This window comes from Anser brachyrhynchus (genome assembly GCF_964034855.1).
Source record: "Anser brachyrhynchus genome assembly, chromosome: 4".
In the NCBI taxonomy this organism is placed as follows: domain Eukaryota; kingdom Metazoa; phylum Chordata; class Aves; order Anseriformes; family Anatidae; genus Anser; species Anser brachyrhynchus.
Window position 1 is genome coordinate 521577 of NC_137698.1, and position 18040 is coordinate 539616.

Consider the following 18040-nt stretch of genomic DNA (forward strand, 5'->3'; position numbering starts at 1 on the left):
GAGAGCAGCTGATACAACCAGAAACAATTAGAATCTGATTGTATGATTACAAAAAGATCATAACATCTCCTAAAACCTAATGATGGGTGTTTCAACAGCAAAAGACCCATATTGATGAAAACTCAGTTACATCATCATGAAGTGGAACAGCGAAATGATTAATCAAATTAAAATCTCTAGCTCTGTAAATGAGAACACCTTTGCACATTACAGAGATGCATTTTGTTTCACTTACCTTTTTTTCCCAATACCATGACTTTTTCTACCTTGCTGTATTTATTGTGACGCAGAACAGTTCGCTCATTTTCTGAGGGCTGATTTGCTTCTACAGAAGCAGTCATATCTCTGCACCGAAGCACATACGTGTTTATACCAGTGACAGACTCACCTTTAGCTATCTTGCCTTCACTAGTGAAAGATGGCATGTGAGGAGGCCGACTATAGCCTTGCAAGACACCCAGAAGGCAAATGAGCAGGGCAAAATGTGCATGAAGCTGGTAAATAATACTTCACGATTTGCTCAGCTCTACTGCTGGATTTGCTATCTGTGGGGACCAGAAGGGCTTCCCCTTGTTAACTCACATTTGGATGCCCGGTTAGCAGAAATTCTCCTGGGCCACCGGAGAACCTGTGCCATTGTTTGCTGGGAGCAGCTCTCCTGCTCTCCCGTCCCAGGCAGCCCACAGAGCGCTGCAGTAACATACAGCTTGCAGACCAGGGGCAATCTTCTGGTACATGCACATCTGTGGGGTGAAAAAAATACTTCCTCAAAAGTTGGTCTGCTCAGAAGACTGAGCCCACCAAAAACCTCTCCTTGTCCCCTCCCCGCTCCTCCCCCTAGCTCCCATCACTCACACCCAACGTATTTATTCTTGCATCAGATTAGAGAGCAGCATTTGGATTATTTATAACAGCCAATGTTAATCATACAGACAGAACCTGCAGTTTTTATGATGTGGGTCTGCACTCAGCTGTAAAACACTTCTGCAGGCTCCAGTATGAGCAATAGGCTGAGTGAAAGGATGACCATCAAAGCCTGGGCCAGTGTCACAGAGGTGGCTGCTCAGCCTGAGACTCCTACCTCCTCTCCTTTTTATCTTTGTTGCAAACAGAGGTACAGAGACAGAAACATCTCTCTTGAGCCATTCAACCCATCTTCAATCACTTGATGGGATGTCAGTAAATACCAAATACATTTTCCTACTATTCGCATGAATCATTACACTGTAATATACCAAATACAGTTGTGTAACTATGAGGCTACCTTTCGTGTGCTGCATGTTTGCTGTAAATTGAGACCTTCAGTAGGGGCATTCCCCTCGTCAGTTCAAGATAGCTTGTCATTACAGAGTTATTCACATACACCATGCTCCGCTATAGAAACCTCTCTCCCCCTTTCTTGCTTCTCTGTTTCTAAAATAAAGGTTACGTGGAGTGAAAGAACATTTGTTTTCCAAAGGAAAAACATATAACTTAAACTGAAACCATGCTCCTAGAAACTTCTCCCTAACATGGAGCCATTCATTTGCTCTCTGCAATAGTCATATCACTGTATCTCCCTGTCTTTCGAGCTGCTTTTCATTGTGAGTGAGGAGCCAGCTCCAGAGCACCAGGTGGTATGATATAATATTTATGGGTTTCAACCTTTTCAATAGCTACTCCCCTGTATGAAACTATATATAATATATACAAGTTTGTTCAGGAAAGCAAATTGAATCTTTAAACAAATGTGGCCTACATTATGCAGGGGGTCAGAGAAGGTGTGCATAATAGTCCCTTCTGCCCTGAAAAACTAGGAATCCATGAATTTAGAAATAACTGCATAAAATACTATACTCACACCCTAAATTTTACACTAAATCTTTTCAAATATTAACGAGAAGCTGTGCAGCTGAGAGAGGATGATGCCCTTGGATCCTTGGCTAAGGAATGTTTGCCAAGCCCTCCTGAAAAAACTTTTAGCTTCTGAATGAATGAAAGCAATAGCCTTACAGGCTGGACCAGTGAGTAACGAGCATATCGGCTCATTAAAAAATCATCATCACCATCCGCACCACCACCACAAAACAACCCAAAGGCATTACCAGCCAAACTAGCTGCAAAGAAATTAATTAAAAAGCTTAAGTGACACCTCCAGGTCATTGCCGAGGCTCTGCTGACCCAGTGCCTTTCCAGTGGAGGCCTGGCAGCTTGAATTTCTCCAAACTCCTTGTGTAGCAGAGGCCCCCCAAGGCCTGGGCTTTGACAGCAGCCAGCAGGGACAGCAGAAGACCTCTGGCACAGACTGACAAAAGTGCAGGCAGGATGATCCCATTAACTCCAGCGCGCTCCCCTTGCACAGCCTGGAGGTGGGATGGTGAGCCCACGAGGACTGCAGCAGCACTCACCCCCTCCTCTCCGGTGTGTGCTGCTGGCCAAAGCAGCTAGCTACTGCTTCTCCGGGCTGTTATCCCTGCTTCCTGTACGACGTTATTGGCCCCAAGAGCTGCCACCCCAACAGCCCTACACCCCGTGCCAGCTACTGTGAAAGGCTTTAAGTGACCGTTGTTTGCTGCCTGGGGTGAAGGCAACCAGCAGACTTTTAGGTGAGGAAGAGAGACACCCCAGGATGCAGCGGGACGTGGGCAGGGATTAGATAAGAAGATAGCAGAAGCCTCCTCCAGCAGGACAGCTGCAGATGATGTACACAGGTCTTGCACAAGGCCAGCTTTGCAGAGGCAGCCAGGCTGCTTTGTTCCATTCTGGCTCTGAAGTCGCACAGCCCAGAATCCATGGTAACCGTCACCCCGTAAGCAGAAACACGGGTCCCCATATCCTGTGAGTCAGGTAAGGAGACAGCATCCTCTGTCTTTGTTAATGCTGCTCTCCTTTCTGTGCATTCCCAGGTATGCTCTTTACTGCTACAGATGTTTTCCTGTCTCTACCCATGCAGATACATACAGCACAGACCTCCCATACAGCTGGGCACAGGAGCTGCTGTGAGCTGCTCGACAGGTTGGGTTTTGGCATGCAATGTGTTTCAGAGAAATTAAATCACGTCTCTCTGAGAGGCACTGAAATCTATTTCCCTTTTGCCTCCTAATACTGCTTGAACTTGAAATGTGAGGAAAACCTCCCAGGCTTGCATGGGCGTATAGCTCAGGCTGTTCCCACTTGTCAGAGGAGATGCGGGACCCTTTTGGAAATTCATTTTCACACCCACAGTCTCAGCGACGAGGCCTTGCTCTCTCACAGGGGACAATACAAAGCCCTTCCCTGTCAGTCATCAGGATCTTAATGCTGGTGTTGAATCCTGAAGAGACAATTTGAAGAACTAGCCAGGAAAAACTGTGTGGTCTTAATCCTAGCCTAATTCAGGACACCAAGTGGTTTAAAACATCTTTGGGAGCCAAAGAATGCATCGGTGTGCTAGGGGCAGTAGCTACTTGCCTTCTGGCTAGCAGGAGGAGGAGACAGCGAGGGCTGGAAGGAGCTGCTCTTCTTTCTGAGACCACAGGACTCCCTCAGACCACAGGTGAGGATGAGCACGACTCTGAGCAGGTGGACTGACATGCACGCGACTCTCTGAAAGTACTGCTGCAAATCAGAGCTGTGGGCTTTACTGAGCTGTCTGGATCTGGACTAGGCTGCTGTCCAGTTCCATGGCTGAACCAGCATTTCACAGGTGACAGATGCAATCATCTACACGTCCCCTTCGAAATATGCTGGGATCGTTTATCCTCATACGTCTGGCGTCAGGGCAGATAAAATCTGCCGAGCTGAATTCTGCCTCTGTGCTTTCCGGGGAGATGCCATGGAGACCTGACATACAGGGGTTTGCCGACACTCTTTGTTCTTGGAGGGAAGGTTTGCTTTAGAAGTTGAGTATAAACTAAACAAAATTACAACAACAGAAGCTGCAGCCACCTAAAAGTTCCTTAAAGTTTGGCTTGACCACATCTGAGATAAGACAACACGGAACAAAGTTTTCCAAGACAAACCACCAGGAAAGCAATCCAGCCCAAAGACGTTTACTTGGCGGCTTTTTGGGCAGCGCTGCCAATGGGAGGGGGGAGGACTCCTAAAGCGGCCCGACCACCTCTGATAATCCCCACCAGTTTATTCAGGGCTGGGCCAGAAAATCCCCTTCCCCCAAGACGTAAAGGGAGGGCTCCCAGCCAGGGAACACCCAGGTCCAGCAAGCCAAGATCCTCCCTGCCTACCCGGGACATTTGTGTTACAGCCATATACGTGACAAGGTGAGCTGTCAGATGGCTGGAGCAGGGTTGCTATTACAATGTCTTTAAAAGGGATAGCCGAGAAGCACAGAAATGTTATTTAAATAACCATTACAATAAAGACCTCCTTCTTCAATTTTGGCTAACACTAGAGCAGGAAAAAATGCACACCACATTTCTTAGCTAACAGTTCTTAGTAACATAAAATCCTTCAGCGAACAATGCCCTCCCCCTTTCCCCAAATAATGGGGCACAATGGTGAGATTTACATTTCTGAAGGCAGCGTGCGAGTGAAAGGAGAGCAGCCCCTTAAAGAACTTTAAAACAAGGGGGGAGCGATATCCCCTCACAGCAAGGATAAAATTGTCTTTCCACCACGAAGAATGAAAACTCTCCTTTCCACAGATGCACCTCCACGGCTTGACTGTTCATCCCCCCGTCTGTCCTGCTTGGGCAGGGCGCCACACGCAGACGAGCTGCCGTGCCATCCATGGCAAAGCTGATAGTGCAGCCCTGCTCCGAGGGGAAGTTCGGAAAACTGTGCGGACAGGCATGCAAGCAGATTTGAATATTCCCTGGGATTTTTGAAGAAATAGACATCTAGGTGAATGCTTCCAATAGCTGCTTTCAAAACTGACCTCAGTGCAGCCAGTGGGAAAAAAGTACGATTAAATGGTGCTGCAGATAGACTGCTATCTGCGAATCACACATTCGTGTTCAAGTTGTGAGCAGAAGCAGCAGAAATAAGGCACGGAAATCAACATTTTACTACAGCTTTAGCAAAAATTAGAGAAAACATTTTTTCCCTCCTACATGAAGCAATCATGTTATTTTTATTGTATTCAACTTGGGTGTCTTTTCTTCAGCACCATTTAGAAATATCAAGTGAAGTCCCAGCTAACAACAAAGATGTTCCTGCCTTCGCTTAACTGAGGATTTTATTTATACTCCTGGCAAACCACCATGACAGCGCTGCCCACGCCATTCTAACTCTGTTGGTGCCCGTGTGTTGCCTCCATTTCTGAAAAGAAAGGAAGCAATAAAAAGGGGAGCATAAGGTGGTGTGTTGTGGCCTCAGAAAACAGATAGACAGTATGGAGTGTGGCTATTAGTCTCTTCCTCCTCTTTTGGAAACCACTGAAACGACACAAAACTACTACAAGAGCTGGTCTGGACTGGGTGCAAACAAGGAGCACTCACTGCAATAAAGAAGTTTTCTGAAGAAGGGGGCACTGGGCAGTACTGACTGTGTCCCCACACAACACCTCGAGCATCCCGTACTAAGTCCAAGCCCCCTGTATTAAGTCACGCCTCCATCATGCACCTACCTGCAGGGACGGCTCGGTCTAAAATAACCATGCTGTAACTACGCCTTCACAGACTAGCAGCTTGTATACGCAAAGTCTGAGGGCTTCACATGTCTGTAGGAAATTTACCTGCACGAAACGCCACTAGCACTTCCTTTCTTAAATGCCTCCAAATGTGCTGGGAAAGTCATTATTAGTGCATTGCTTTTAAAATTGTGCAGGAAATAATTTGGAAACAGGAAGCCTCTAAAGGGATCTATGAGATGCACAACCAGGGACGATATGACTGTCACAGACCCTCAGGTACTAGAAATCGTGTGTGCCAAGCCATGGAAAAGCCCACAGTGATTGCTTATGCATTGAGGAACAAAGGATCCTAATTTTAGAACTTCAAAACAAAACAGAGAGAGGGGGATTTGCACCTTTGTTCCCAAATGTGTTTAAAAAATCAAACTGATGACTTTTTATGCAGTTGCAGTGCACCTGCACTTATTTCGCGCAGCACCCTAGGACCTAAATCACCCACCATTCACATGCTTGTTGCAAGAGTAGACCTTATGGATGCAGGGGAAGGAAATCTGTTTGGACTTTATATCTATACATCTCGCTCTCTCTGACTCTTGTTTTAAACAGATAGATGAACACAAACAGTATGCACATGCATGAAAATATATGCTGATACAATATCTTCCAATTGCATGAGCTGGGGATAACCGCTTTAGCTACAGCAGGGAGTTTTCTCTCCCTCCACCACCCCAAAAAACATTAACATGTCACAGGGAAACAGCAGGGGAGGCAAAAAATGCGTGAAAGGAGGAAGAAAGGCTGAAGATGAGAGGAGGTGGGTCACACATTCCCCCACCCTCCACAAAGGACACAGCACTGGCTCTGTGTTACCCAACAATGTCCCCCTGGATGAAAATAACTAAATAAAGAAAGAAAGAGAGGCAATGTTGTATACACAAATCTGAATGTACCCTACAGCCCTGTGCGATGGATTCTCCATAACATGACTAGCTGCACACACCGCTAATTGCAGAGGCTGCTAATCCATCCAAGGAGGTAAATTACATTAGCATTCAACAGGATTTACATATATCCAGTCTTATTTCTGCATCAGCCAGCAATTACAGCTTAAACTGTTGAACATGCAGCTTGCTGTGGGCCTAAGTAACATTTAATAGCATTAACGACGCACTTGCCAGTAAGCCTCCCGATCTCCTTCTGGGCGCATCGATGAACACAGGAACACTGCAGCGCAGCACCGCAGCACGGCCTCCCCCGAGGCCTCTGCTCCTGCCAGCTACGGCCGGGGGAGCTGAGGAGCACCCAGGGGCCACGCACATCCCTCAGGGATGCCCCTTGCCTGTGGCTGGCTCCTCAGCACGCGGCACCTCAGCTACTCGCAGAAGCCAACAAAGTGGGGATCAGAGTGCCATCTGCATGGCACGTATTGCACAAACCATACCTGCTCTCAAGACGACCCGTGGCAAAGCTTTCGTTTTCTTGATGGAGATCCGAAGTTGATGTGGCAAAGGTAAGCGTAAAATCAAGAAATCAAGCAAAAACACAGGTGCTTTTCTGAAGCAGAGCCAAAACCCATGCAAAGTATTTAACAAGTACAAAAGTCTTTTTTTTTTATGAGTACCTCTGTAAATTGTGTTACTGCAAACTTTCCCGCCTGTAAACCCTTCTGCTAGCATTTTCTTCAAAACAGAGCAAAAAAGGTGATGTGTTTGTTCACAGGGAGGCCGTCCGAGGTAGACAGATCAGATGACTGTGAATGACCATCTGTAAGTCCTTGTGCAGTATGCACTCTGATGTGTCAAATAGTTATTACTATTACCAGAAGGATTTAATACAGTTGCTCCACAGTAATATTGTCATCCATTACTAAATCGTTTCCACTTCATTTTGATTGTCTTGGTAGCAGCAAACAGACCTTTAAAACAAAACAAAACAAAACAACACAACATATATTTATACTTTCTTATCTTAGTATTTAAGATATTAAGGGAGACTGAAAAGCCAACTGTAATATAAGGCTGTCAGCAATGCTGTGCCTTGCTCTTCTCCCTCTGTGATGTACTCAATTGACAGCAAGTAAAACAAAGTGAATCCTACTCAAGATGAGTGATCTCTTAGGGAGGCAGATGACTCTGTAAGGCAGATGACTCTGTATATGCACACATCCAGGTAAATATGGAGATATGGAGTAGCCCTTAGAAAATTACAGTACCATTCAGTGTGAAACAACTTTGGCATCCTCTTTCACTCTGAGCAAAACTGGGCTCCCTTAGTTTTCCTCACTACTACTTTGTGAGTAGAAAGGTACAGAGTGATTTTTGATAGCACTAAAGTATTTCAGGGAGATCACTCAAAGAGACCAAATGGTGTAACCAGATGAAAATGCAACTGCTATTTCAGTGCTCAGAATAAATGAACTGGGTTTATCTGATCACGACAGCAGATCAGAGTTAGTATGTACCCTGTTAAAAGTATCAGTGGATCTGCAGTAGCCATAAGCAGACAAGACCCATGACATTTCATAACCAGTCTCACAACTGCTGCCTCTCACCACCCTGCAAAGCAAACTAATTTATTAGTGCCAGCTTAGAGCACCTCGCTGACAGAGCCCCAGCTTCACTCAGTGCAGCAGGGAAGGTATGCCCTACCACTCACGATAGGGAAGCCCAACAACAAACATGATCAGTTCCCTGCTACCACTGTAAGACTACGAGGCCTCCATCCCTAACATCTGTCTGATTGTTCTCAGGTCCCATGACCAAGGAAAATAGAACCTGGATGAGAACTTGGTACAGGGCTTGCTGCAGCTTATGGCAGGCAAGGGCCCAGCTCTCTTTTTGCCATATGCACCTGTATAGGAGCAGATGTATGTTTGTTTCAGTGCAGCAAAAGATAGACACGGGATGACCTCAATATTTCAGGAAAATAAAAAGCAGATGAATGGCTTTCCTAGCACTTCTTGGATGCAGTTAGTCAGGCCAGCAGCAGAAGAAACTTGTCACTTTTATACAAAGATCACTTGAACTGATCTGCACTTTACTGCAGCCTCAAAGTCACTCCACTTTTAGGGATGTCCAAACAGATTAAATACAAAAACAAACTACAAAGGGTAGTCTAGTGAGCAGGGGCTTATGTCAGGATTCAAGAGAGAGGGTTTACAGGTAGCCTTTGGATTCACCTGAGGACACAACATGGGGAGGGAGTAAGAAAAACAAAACCTCATTAATGTTTTTAGCAAGTATGAGTGATGGCGACAAATATTTTTCTGCAATAGAAAGACAACGGGCTGCACCTTAACACAAAACATCCCTACAACAGTACCATGTCTTTAAGGAAAGCTGTGTGCATTTAATAGAGGCAAAAATGTCAATAATGAACAGAAGAGGAGAAGGTTGGAAAGCTCTGAGAAAGTGACAGACTTGTAATTTTCAGAGGCAGACATGAAGTCAAGGGTTAGAAGGTGTGGGTACATAAAATAAAATTATATACATGTGAGTGAATAAGGCAAGAAAGGCATCCAATTACACCATCATCTAGTCCTGCAAATCTGTACTGGTGCCAGTAGCTGCATCACTCTGTTTCGAAGGTGGTTTTATCACAGCTGCATTTGCACTCGGAGCTTTTTGTCTCTTCAGGACTTGTACCTTCAGCTCGGGGGACAACCGAGCGCTACCAGCGTCACTGACACGGCCATTACCATACAGCACACACGCACGGTAACTTGCACCGAAGGGCTTGGCTTCACGAGGCTGCAGAAGCTCTGGGCCGGACAGTGCTGAAGCAGCACAGAAGGACCTTATCGCTGAGCTTCTCCTCTCCCCTGGGCAGCGAATCCTGCACGCCAGGTCAGCTGCTGCCCGGGCCGGACTCCCTGGTGGCACAGCACCCCCGCGGCTCCCCGGTGCGTGCTGGCTCCCTCTTGGCACGGGGATCTTGCCCGAGGCCAGCCCGGCTGCTTCCCCGTGCCAGTACGGACAACGAAGGCACCTGAGGATCGCCACCTGCTGTCTCCTACCTGGCCGCCAAGGGCACGGCCGATGCGGACGCTCCACCTACCGTGCACCGTACTACATGCATGTCAGGCACAGGCTGGACCGGGGCAGGTCAACAGAGCTCTGCAGTATAAAGCAGCTATAAATAGGGAAGCAGGGATCCCAAAATCCCTGAGTGGCTGCTAGCTTCAATAGCAAGAGCTTTTGGTTGCTCAGATTTTTTTTTTTTTTTTTTTTTTTTTTAAATAACAGGCACCCCCTGGTGAAATATGTGCTAGGTGTTTAGGAAATCCATCCATTCTATGTTAAGCATCCTGAAATCCAACCAGTAAATCCCCCAAATCTGACCCTGTTCTGATTTAAAATGGTGGGCTTGGTGGGAACAGGTTCACTCATTAAAACCTCCCTGGAAGGGAAAGATACGATATGACTGAAGGTACCCATAGCAATCAGTAACTTCTCCAAGCTGTAGTTGTCTGCTTTTTATATAGTCAGTTAGTAAAATTTAAATGGAAGTCATTTTGTAGCAAACATTCTATACACTCTGAGCGCAGTACTGTGAGAATTTAGAGCTACCTGCCTTTTCCCACAGATGCGTCCATTTATATGAACAGAAACCTACCTGGAGAGCTGGTGCTCAGTCTCAGATCGTTTGGGTCAGGCAGAGAAGGCCCCCACAAACTTTCCTAAAAAAACATACGCTATTTGAGGTGCTCCACTATTAAACATGGACCCTCCGCAAACCACGCAGCTGCAGTCTGGCAAGGCTTTCTTTCTAGTATCATCTCTGTAACATACAGAAGATTCACACAAACTCTGGCATATACTGTGGGGCAGGAGGTCAACACATTTGGCACAGGATGAAAACATTCTCCATCACAGGTCAGAGGAAATCCACCCAGTGATTTTAATGGCTCTGGCTAAGGCCCTGTATAGACTGCCAGATGCACACAGGTCACACTTACTTCGAAGCAGGTCTTCCATCCTGCACAAAACAAATCTCGTGAAAGAAACACCCTGCTTAAAAACCACAGACTGGAAAAACTGACTCTCATTCATCTGATGGTAATCCTAGCAAATAATTCATACATCAGAAATTAAGACTGATGCTGATTTACCTTTAAAAGCACGATGTAGAACCCATGCTAAAATAAATACTCTGAATGAAGCTTAGAATTTATGCAGTGAGAGCATGATTGTTTCTAATTAAACGATGAGCACTAAAGCAATCCATGGCAGAACCCACCTGATTTAACGCTGGTGGGATAAAAAAAAAAAAAAGATTCACATTATTCAGCATACCTTCCTCTGGTACTTGCTGCAAAATTTCTCCAACGCTTTGTGCTGAGTTTATGTAACAGGATGTGCTGGAGACTGTACAGCAGATTTGGCTTGGGAAGGAGAGCTGCCTTTCTGAGAAAGTCATCCCGGGTCATCTGCTTTCCAGAGATGTAAACCTTCCTAACTGTCTGTCGACGTAGATGCTGAACTGCTCCAGCCAGGTGACTGAATTCAGGGCTGCTGTGAGGCTTGTGAAAGCACAGAAACCCATCAAGGGAATCCAGGGCTGCCTTTCACTTGGCAGCAGTTCAGTTACTTTGTCATCATTTGACTGGGCACCTGTCTCATCTGATTCATTTTCTGGTTTTGCACAACACCAACTCTCTATCTTCATCTGTGAAATTTGAAGAAGTTTCTGTGGTGTACACTGCCTGCTGCTAAATGCCTCTGACATCTGCCTGTGACCTCTGGCAAGGCTGCTGTATATGCCACAGCAGCTGACGTGGTGCAAGAGGCTTCCACAAGACGGTGGTGTATCGGAAGTCTTTTGCTCCATCTGGACAGAGCTCTCTACAGACTTCGGGGCCACACGCTGCTTTATGCCAAAGCCCAGGAATAATTCACTGCTATGGAAAGGCCACCTCAAGAGAGCTAGAAAAAAAAAGGACAGGCGGCACGATTTTCTGTTATTTAAATTCAGTCATTCAAGCAAAATTGCATGTCATCTGTCTCACATTTCTCATTGTAATGGTCACTTCATTTTCATCCCTTTCTTTTGGAGCATTGGTGTCAGCAAGCTTTGCCCAAAGCCATGTTATATTGCAAGCATGTTTGAAATGATTGGAGCTGCTGTTCCCTCCAGATAACATTGTCAGAGCTGAACGTTTTCGGCCCTAAAGGTGAACGACAAAGCTTTTGTAATGACGTATTTTTACAACTGTAAATGATCCCAAGTAATTTAGAGAACATGGGCAAATGCCTGCCTTTAAAATCAAGGGGGTGAATTGCAAGCAGCTGAACTATGCCAGCTCCTCACCCAGCATCAGAGTTTTCCTGCAGCTGCACAGCCAGCGTGCTGAGGGTGGGCCAGCCCAGGGGACCAATTCGCATCTAGCATTTGCAGATTTTGCTCTGTCCTCCTAATCAGCAATTAAAAAAAAAATCCAGAAAGGCCTTGATTGCCACTCCTTTGGGAACTATATCAAAACAAAACAAAACAACAACAGCAAAAGAAAACACCACCTTATATGAATTATTTTTGTATTTTTTCAATTTGGATTAAACCATGTATTCAAGATGACCCTGACGAGGAAATGATGTGGGTACGAGAACCTCCTGCCACTTGCTGGGTTTCGGTGCTGATGACAGCTGTCCTGCTCTGAATTTCTTGTTCCCTGAAGAGAGGTAAAACCAGAAAGCTCGCTTTCCTCTGCTATTATTTTTCCTAGAGAAAATGGCTTGCTATGTCCAAGCTCAAAAGGACGCCAACAAGTCCAAAGACGAAACACTTCAACAGCAGTAACAAAAGCAAATGAAAAAAAAAGTCCAAGCTGTTAAATGTTGGGGGACCGCAACAATACTCTCTGATGTCTGTGGACAGACTAACAGATCACACTGTAACTTCTAACAATCCAATCTTCATTGCTGCTGATGTGCAAGCTGGAAGTAACACAGTTTGACTTTCAGCTTCCAGGGAGACTGTCCGCTGCTGACAGTTTGGAAAACCATCGGACTGCATGTAGCTAAGCACCTTTGATATCAAATTGCTGGAAAAAGTGCAACAGCCTTGTGTGGCCCTCAGTTTTATAGCTGTTTGTCAGTTAGACCCACACCGCCAAATACACTGCATTTGGCTTTTCCTGTCTCCAGAGTTACAGAAATCTAGAGCTTTTGTGTTTTTAGCCTCCAGTAAAATGAGCCCCTTTTCTTGCTGTCAGGTGGAGCAGCTAACTGATATACTTGTACTATCACCAGTGAGCTGCAAAATTGTCCTTTTGTAATTACAGTCGGAGAGTTTACCATGTCAAACAACTGTGAAGAGCATAATCAAAGCTCTTACTTCCTACCTGCCTCTCTGTCAGGCCCTTCTCCACTCAAAGGCTTTAGATTGTTTCTGTTACCATCCAACTCTTTCCCTGTATATGCTTGAATTGTTTGGTAGGATGCATGACATAGATATTAAACTCATACCAAGCAGATAGTGTGTATATCCAATTAAGTATAAAATGGACACTTTTCTACATAGGAGCTCATTGCTTATGCTTGTCTGGTATATTGAAACATGCATTTCTGGGAAGCTGATATAAAGTTTCGTAAAACATACTTCATCACAGTGATAAAAATAAAGTTACATCTGCACTGAAATATGATATTAAGTAATAAGGCAGAGATTATTTTGTCTGGTGGAATAACCAAGGAAGCTTAAGCAGAATGTTTACTCTGAGTATTTGAATAGCATTTAAGAAAAGACTTGGCTCCAAATTCTTCTTGCAAGACAAGAACCATTTTGGCAGAAATATTTTTACTTTCTCTCTCTTGTGCCCTTCAGCACAGAGAAAAATGCAAACACGCTCATAGCTGTATAGCCTTTTTGGAGTGAAGCCCATAAGGCCTTGGCCAATTGAAAGGTACATCCTAGTCCATTACTATATATCATACCTTCAAAAATACGTAAAACCAACCTCTTGTAGGCCCTGTCACCGTGTCTCCCACGTCCACAGACACAGGCAGGGACAGATCTTAGCCACAAACACACAATCGCATATTCACCTAGCACAGCGTGAAGTCTGGCTGCCTGGAAAAACTGTTAATCGTTGTGGAGCAGTTAGAAAGGGGGCTGAGGACTGGAACAACATGGTCATAACACCAACTACCAGCCGCGATGTGAACCCCTGGGAAGATTCAGGTCTGACACTGGTCTTACATCATTCTAACTGTGCTGGAGTTAGGGAAAGCTCTATCCCACACTTCCAGCAGGACTGTGGAATCTGTCTCTGATTCTCCCATGATGTATCTGCCACGTATAGCCATGTTTTGTTTTCCTTATCCAAATATTGCAGATTGTGGTTTCTTTTTCCCCTGACACAGAAGTCTCCTTCTCCAAGTAGGAAGACGGGAAGGGAAATATTTTACTACAACTCTACATGGAACAGTTTCCTTCCCAGCACTGCTATCCAGACTGGATGGTTTATTGTATGTATTTCCTCTAGTATTTTCTGGATGTTGTAAATTTGTCTCAGTCTCTATGGTAAGGAAAGTGTAGAAGTGGGTTCTCAACCATTTTGCTTACTTTTTTTTTTTTTCCTTCAGCAGAGTATTTTTTAGCTCACTTTATTATTTACAGTTAAGCTGGTGCCTTCCTGCCACTGAACAGAAAGAATGAGCATCTGACAGCATGAATGCCATGCTGCTTATGAGGACTGTTTTCATTGGACAGCAGTTTGGAGCAACATAATTTATAATAATTAACACATTAACATTCCAATAAAAGGTAGTCTTCTCTGTACTGTCAGAGTACACCGCAATAACACCATCATCATAATAGTTAAAACATTACCTTAGCCTGCCAGAATCACTTGCTCGCAATCTGCAATGCTGAATCAAGATGCTCCTTCTATTCCCATACACTTTACAGGTTTATTTATTTTCAATTTAGCCTTGGATTCAGAAACCATAACCACACCAGTGCTAGGCCCACCTTTCCTCCCTTCTCCGTACAGGTCTGTACTCATCACCCCCACATTACTGGCTCTCCACCTGGACCACAGTTGCCCTTCAAACATCTTCCGTGCTGCCACAGCCACAGGTCAGGGGAGCAGCCATCCCCTGCACCCCCAGCCTACTGCAGAGGGTTGCAGACTTCAGCTCTCACCACTCCCAGAAGGTGCTTGCTGGTGTAGAAAATATCACGGAAAAGAGACCAAGTCAGGGTATTCTTAGCGTTCAATCTGGAAGATGCTATTCCTTTCTTTCATTTACTCAGCAAAAAAAATGACAGGCGTAATTACTGCACCTCATTCTGCAGCCTTGGGCAGATGATTTGCGCTGCCCCAACACAGCAAGTGAATCTCAACCACAGCGTGCCTTCTGAATCCACACACGAAGTACCAGGGAGGTGCCCTGGCACCAAGAAGAGGCAGGAGAGGGAAAGGGACCACTGGCAGTCAGAGCCCAGCTTCTGACTCTGCTCCATGTCCTACCTGTTGCTGGGTGGATGGCGAGAGCCAGCACTCCGCCATTTGCACACACAGGCCCGGCTTCCCTGTTTAGACAGAAAGCCTCCGACACTGTCGTGGCAATATGTGTGGCCCCTCCTGCAAAAGGGACTTTGATCTTTTGATCCAAACGAGACTCTGATCTTAGCCTGGGGCTCGTAGGTGAAAGTGCTGAAGAAATAATAACAGATAGAATATCACAGTGATATATTAGTTACCACACAGAACCACATAAAGCTAACTGGGGAACGTTTCTGGGCAAAGATCTCATAAATAAACTGAATGCGAATGCATAAATAAGTAGAACGCAAAAACATAGGGCCGTTATAACAGCGTATGTGTGAAACTTATTTTTGTCTCTATGTTAAGCAGTCCTTGACATCTCTTTTAGAATTTATATATTTATACTGGCAAAAGAACAATCCCGTCCACCTAAACTACAGAGAGAAACCAAAAATATGCTGGATAGCTTTACCAGCAAGATCTACTTTGTCTTTCAAATGTATTCCAATTCCTTCTAATGCCTACCTGTCCATCACATTTCTCAAGAACTACGTACTGCCACCTGAGGAAGGTATTTGAAGTTACATCCATGCTCTAATGGTCAAAATCATAAACTAAGCAATGCCTTGGAGGAAGAAGGCATAGTAAGAACTACCTAGTGAATAATTCAGATCTGGCAAATCTTGGTCCCTAAAAGGTACTGGGCTTTCTACTGCTTGCTCCGAAGAAGCCAACTGCTGCCTGGAGGTGTCCAGCCACAGCCCCCAGCACCAGGCTATCTGTGCTGCTAAGCCCCCTGCACAGCACATCTCAGTCACCTTCTTCCTGCTCCCCCTTCTCATGTGAGCTGGTTTCACGCTCCCTCGCACTCTGCCACGGCTCCACCAGGGAAGTGACAGTACCAATCTGAACATTCAACATTTCTTCTAAAACCGGCCAATACTGATAGCCACACAAACACTGGGTCTAGGGATAGCGTTGACTTAACTAACATGTACTGCACAAGGCAGGGTTTTCTCCAATATTCTGGAGCATTAAGCTCCTTTGATGAATTGCAAAGTGTATTTTATGATTTTTCTTAAAAATGTTTCCTTTAAACTGTTCAATACAGCAATCAGGATACTAATGGTTATTTTCAGCCTTGGCAAAGGTTTTCTATTATAATTCCTTGTCATCTGTTGCTTGTAATTTTCCGTAAGTTTCACCTCTCAGGCTGAGATTTTCCAGCCCTGAGGTCTGCCCAAAACCAGAGTTTTTTGGAAAGCTGAAGAAACTTTCCCTTCAGTTCAGCAGTGCAAGTTTAACAAGGGTCCCTTAGACCAGCTCAGTAAAACTCTCCTCGTTGAAACCAAAACCAACACACGTTCTGGTACCTATTGCTACAGTCAGGATGCAGAAACAGGACAAAAGAATTATTCAGGCTAAATAAGACTGTTAGATACACTAGACTAAATTCCTCCATGGTGTCAGCTACGGTGAGCTCCCCACATCCAATGGGATTACACTGCTTCACACCCAGGCTGAGCCAAGCCTGCTCTCTTCCTGTGAGTGCGCAGCTCAGGCTCTCCCTCGTCGCTCCATACTGTTCCAAGAGCTGGCAGGCTGTCCCTTTGAAGTACTTAATCCACAGAGAGATCCCTCGCCGCAAGTTCAGGACGTTTCAGTGCCACACAGGCTGCTGCTGCTCCAGACAGGGCTCGGTGAACACCCCCCAGCCCTGGCACTGCATCCCTCACGAGGCACCCTCACTCCTCTCTTCCCCCTGCCACACAACCCCAAGACAAGTGGCTAGCAGGTGGGATGCAGGAAGGAGAGGTGCTCTCAAAACTGCTGCTAACAGTGGCATTGTTCGTGTAAAACAGACCTGCTGTGCAGAGGCAGGCTGTGCATGGAAGGCACCGCTTCCACTCAGGCTCGGGAGGGCGAGCCCTCCCAACTGGAAAGTCTCCAGATGTCTGTGTCTTCCCCCTTCCCTTGCGCGTGCTGGAAGGGAGCCACGTTGCATGAGGAGCAGCCCCTGCACCCGCGCGCATCTCTGAGGTCTTCGTTTGCGCTGCTGGAGGCAGTCAGGCTCCCGCAGCACCAGGCACCCAGCCCACACAGGTCCTTCTCCAGCTCCAGCAGCCGGTTCTGCTTCCCTCTCCCCAGGGCTACAGGATCACCTGGTGACACCTGGCCACCGCTTCCGCAGGTTCTTTTGCCTCGGGCAAAGAGATCAAGAGCCGCTGGTGCCAGCCGCAAGTCTGGCAAACATGGTGAGCGGGCACCCAGTGCTCCCACAGCCCAGGCCTGCTCCCACCCTTGAGCTCCCTGCTCCCAGATCAGACCTCTCCCCCATCTCTCCAAAGACATGCACAAAGAGACGGATAAAAGTACCTACAAATGGTAAGAGGAAGAATCCTTTTGGCTCTGAAACAGACTCCGGGTCCTAAATTCCTTAGCAGATTTTTTTTTCTTTTAAAGAGAAGTTCTCCTGTTAGCACTTATTCAAGTGAAAATTACCACCTTGCTATGTTTAGAGAAATGGGCTCTTTACAGCTAATTAATTATCTGCCCATTAAACCCAAGCATTCACCCAAACATGTGTTTGCCCTGTGGGAAAAGTGTGCCTTTTTCACACCTCTCATTACAAACCAGGCAGAAACACAGGCTGACGACAGATGAAGGTGAAAACCACCTGCTCTTATTCAACAAGATCTGTCACCACAGCATCCCCTTCTAACAAACCTGTTGATTAACTAGAAAAAAAAGGATCCTATGGAGTTCTTTATTGCAATTAGAGAAAGCACAAAGAACACACGAAACAACAAACAAAAGCTACCGGGAAACATCCCAAGATTCATAAAATGGACTACTTGCTTTCTCAGCATATATGATCCATTCTTCTGAACAAAAATCTTTGTCTTGTCACATGGAGAAAATGGTTCCCTTGCTTGTACATATGGTATAATGATCCCGCTTGACACCTTGAAAGGAACCTACACAATTGCTGACACTGC

The 18040-nt window shown here is 45.7% G+C and overlaps 1 protein-coding gene across 1 annotated transcript in view; it reads right to left on the reverse strand.

The window, feature by feature from the left end:
• Positions 1-18040, reverse strand: part of LOC308193946 (uncharacterized protein) — a 257562-nt gene that overhangs the window by 66889 nt on the left and 172633 nt on the right. Inside the window, exons 12-13 of the mRNA XM_080589144.1 lie at positions 2388-7466; positions 583-743 (exon numbers count right to left, since the gene is read on the reverse strand). The gene's annotated coding sequence lies outside the window, so the exon portion shown is untranslated. The remainder of the gene's footprint in view (positions 1-582; positions 744-2387; positions 7467-18040) is intronic.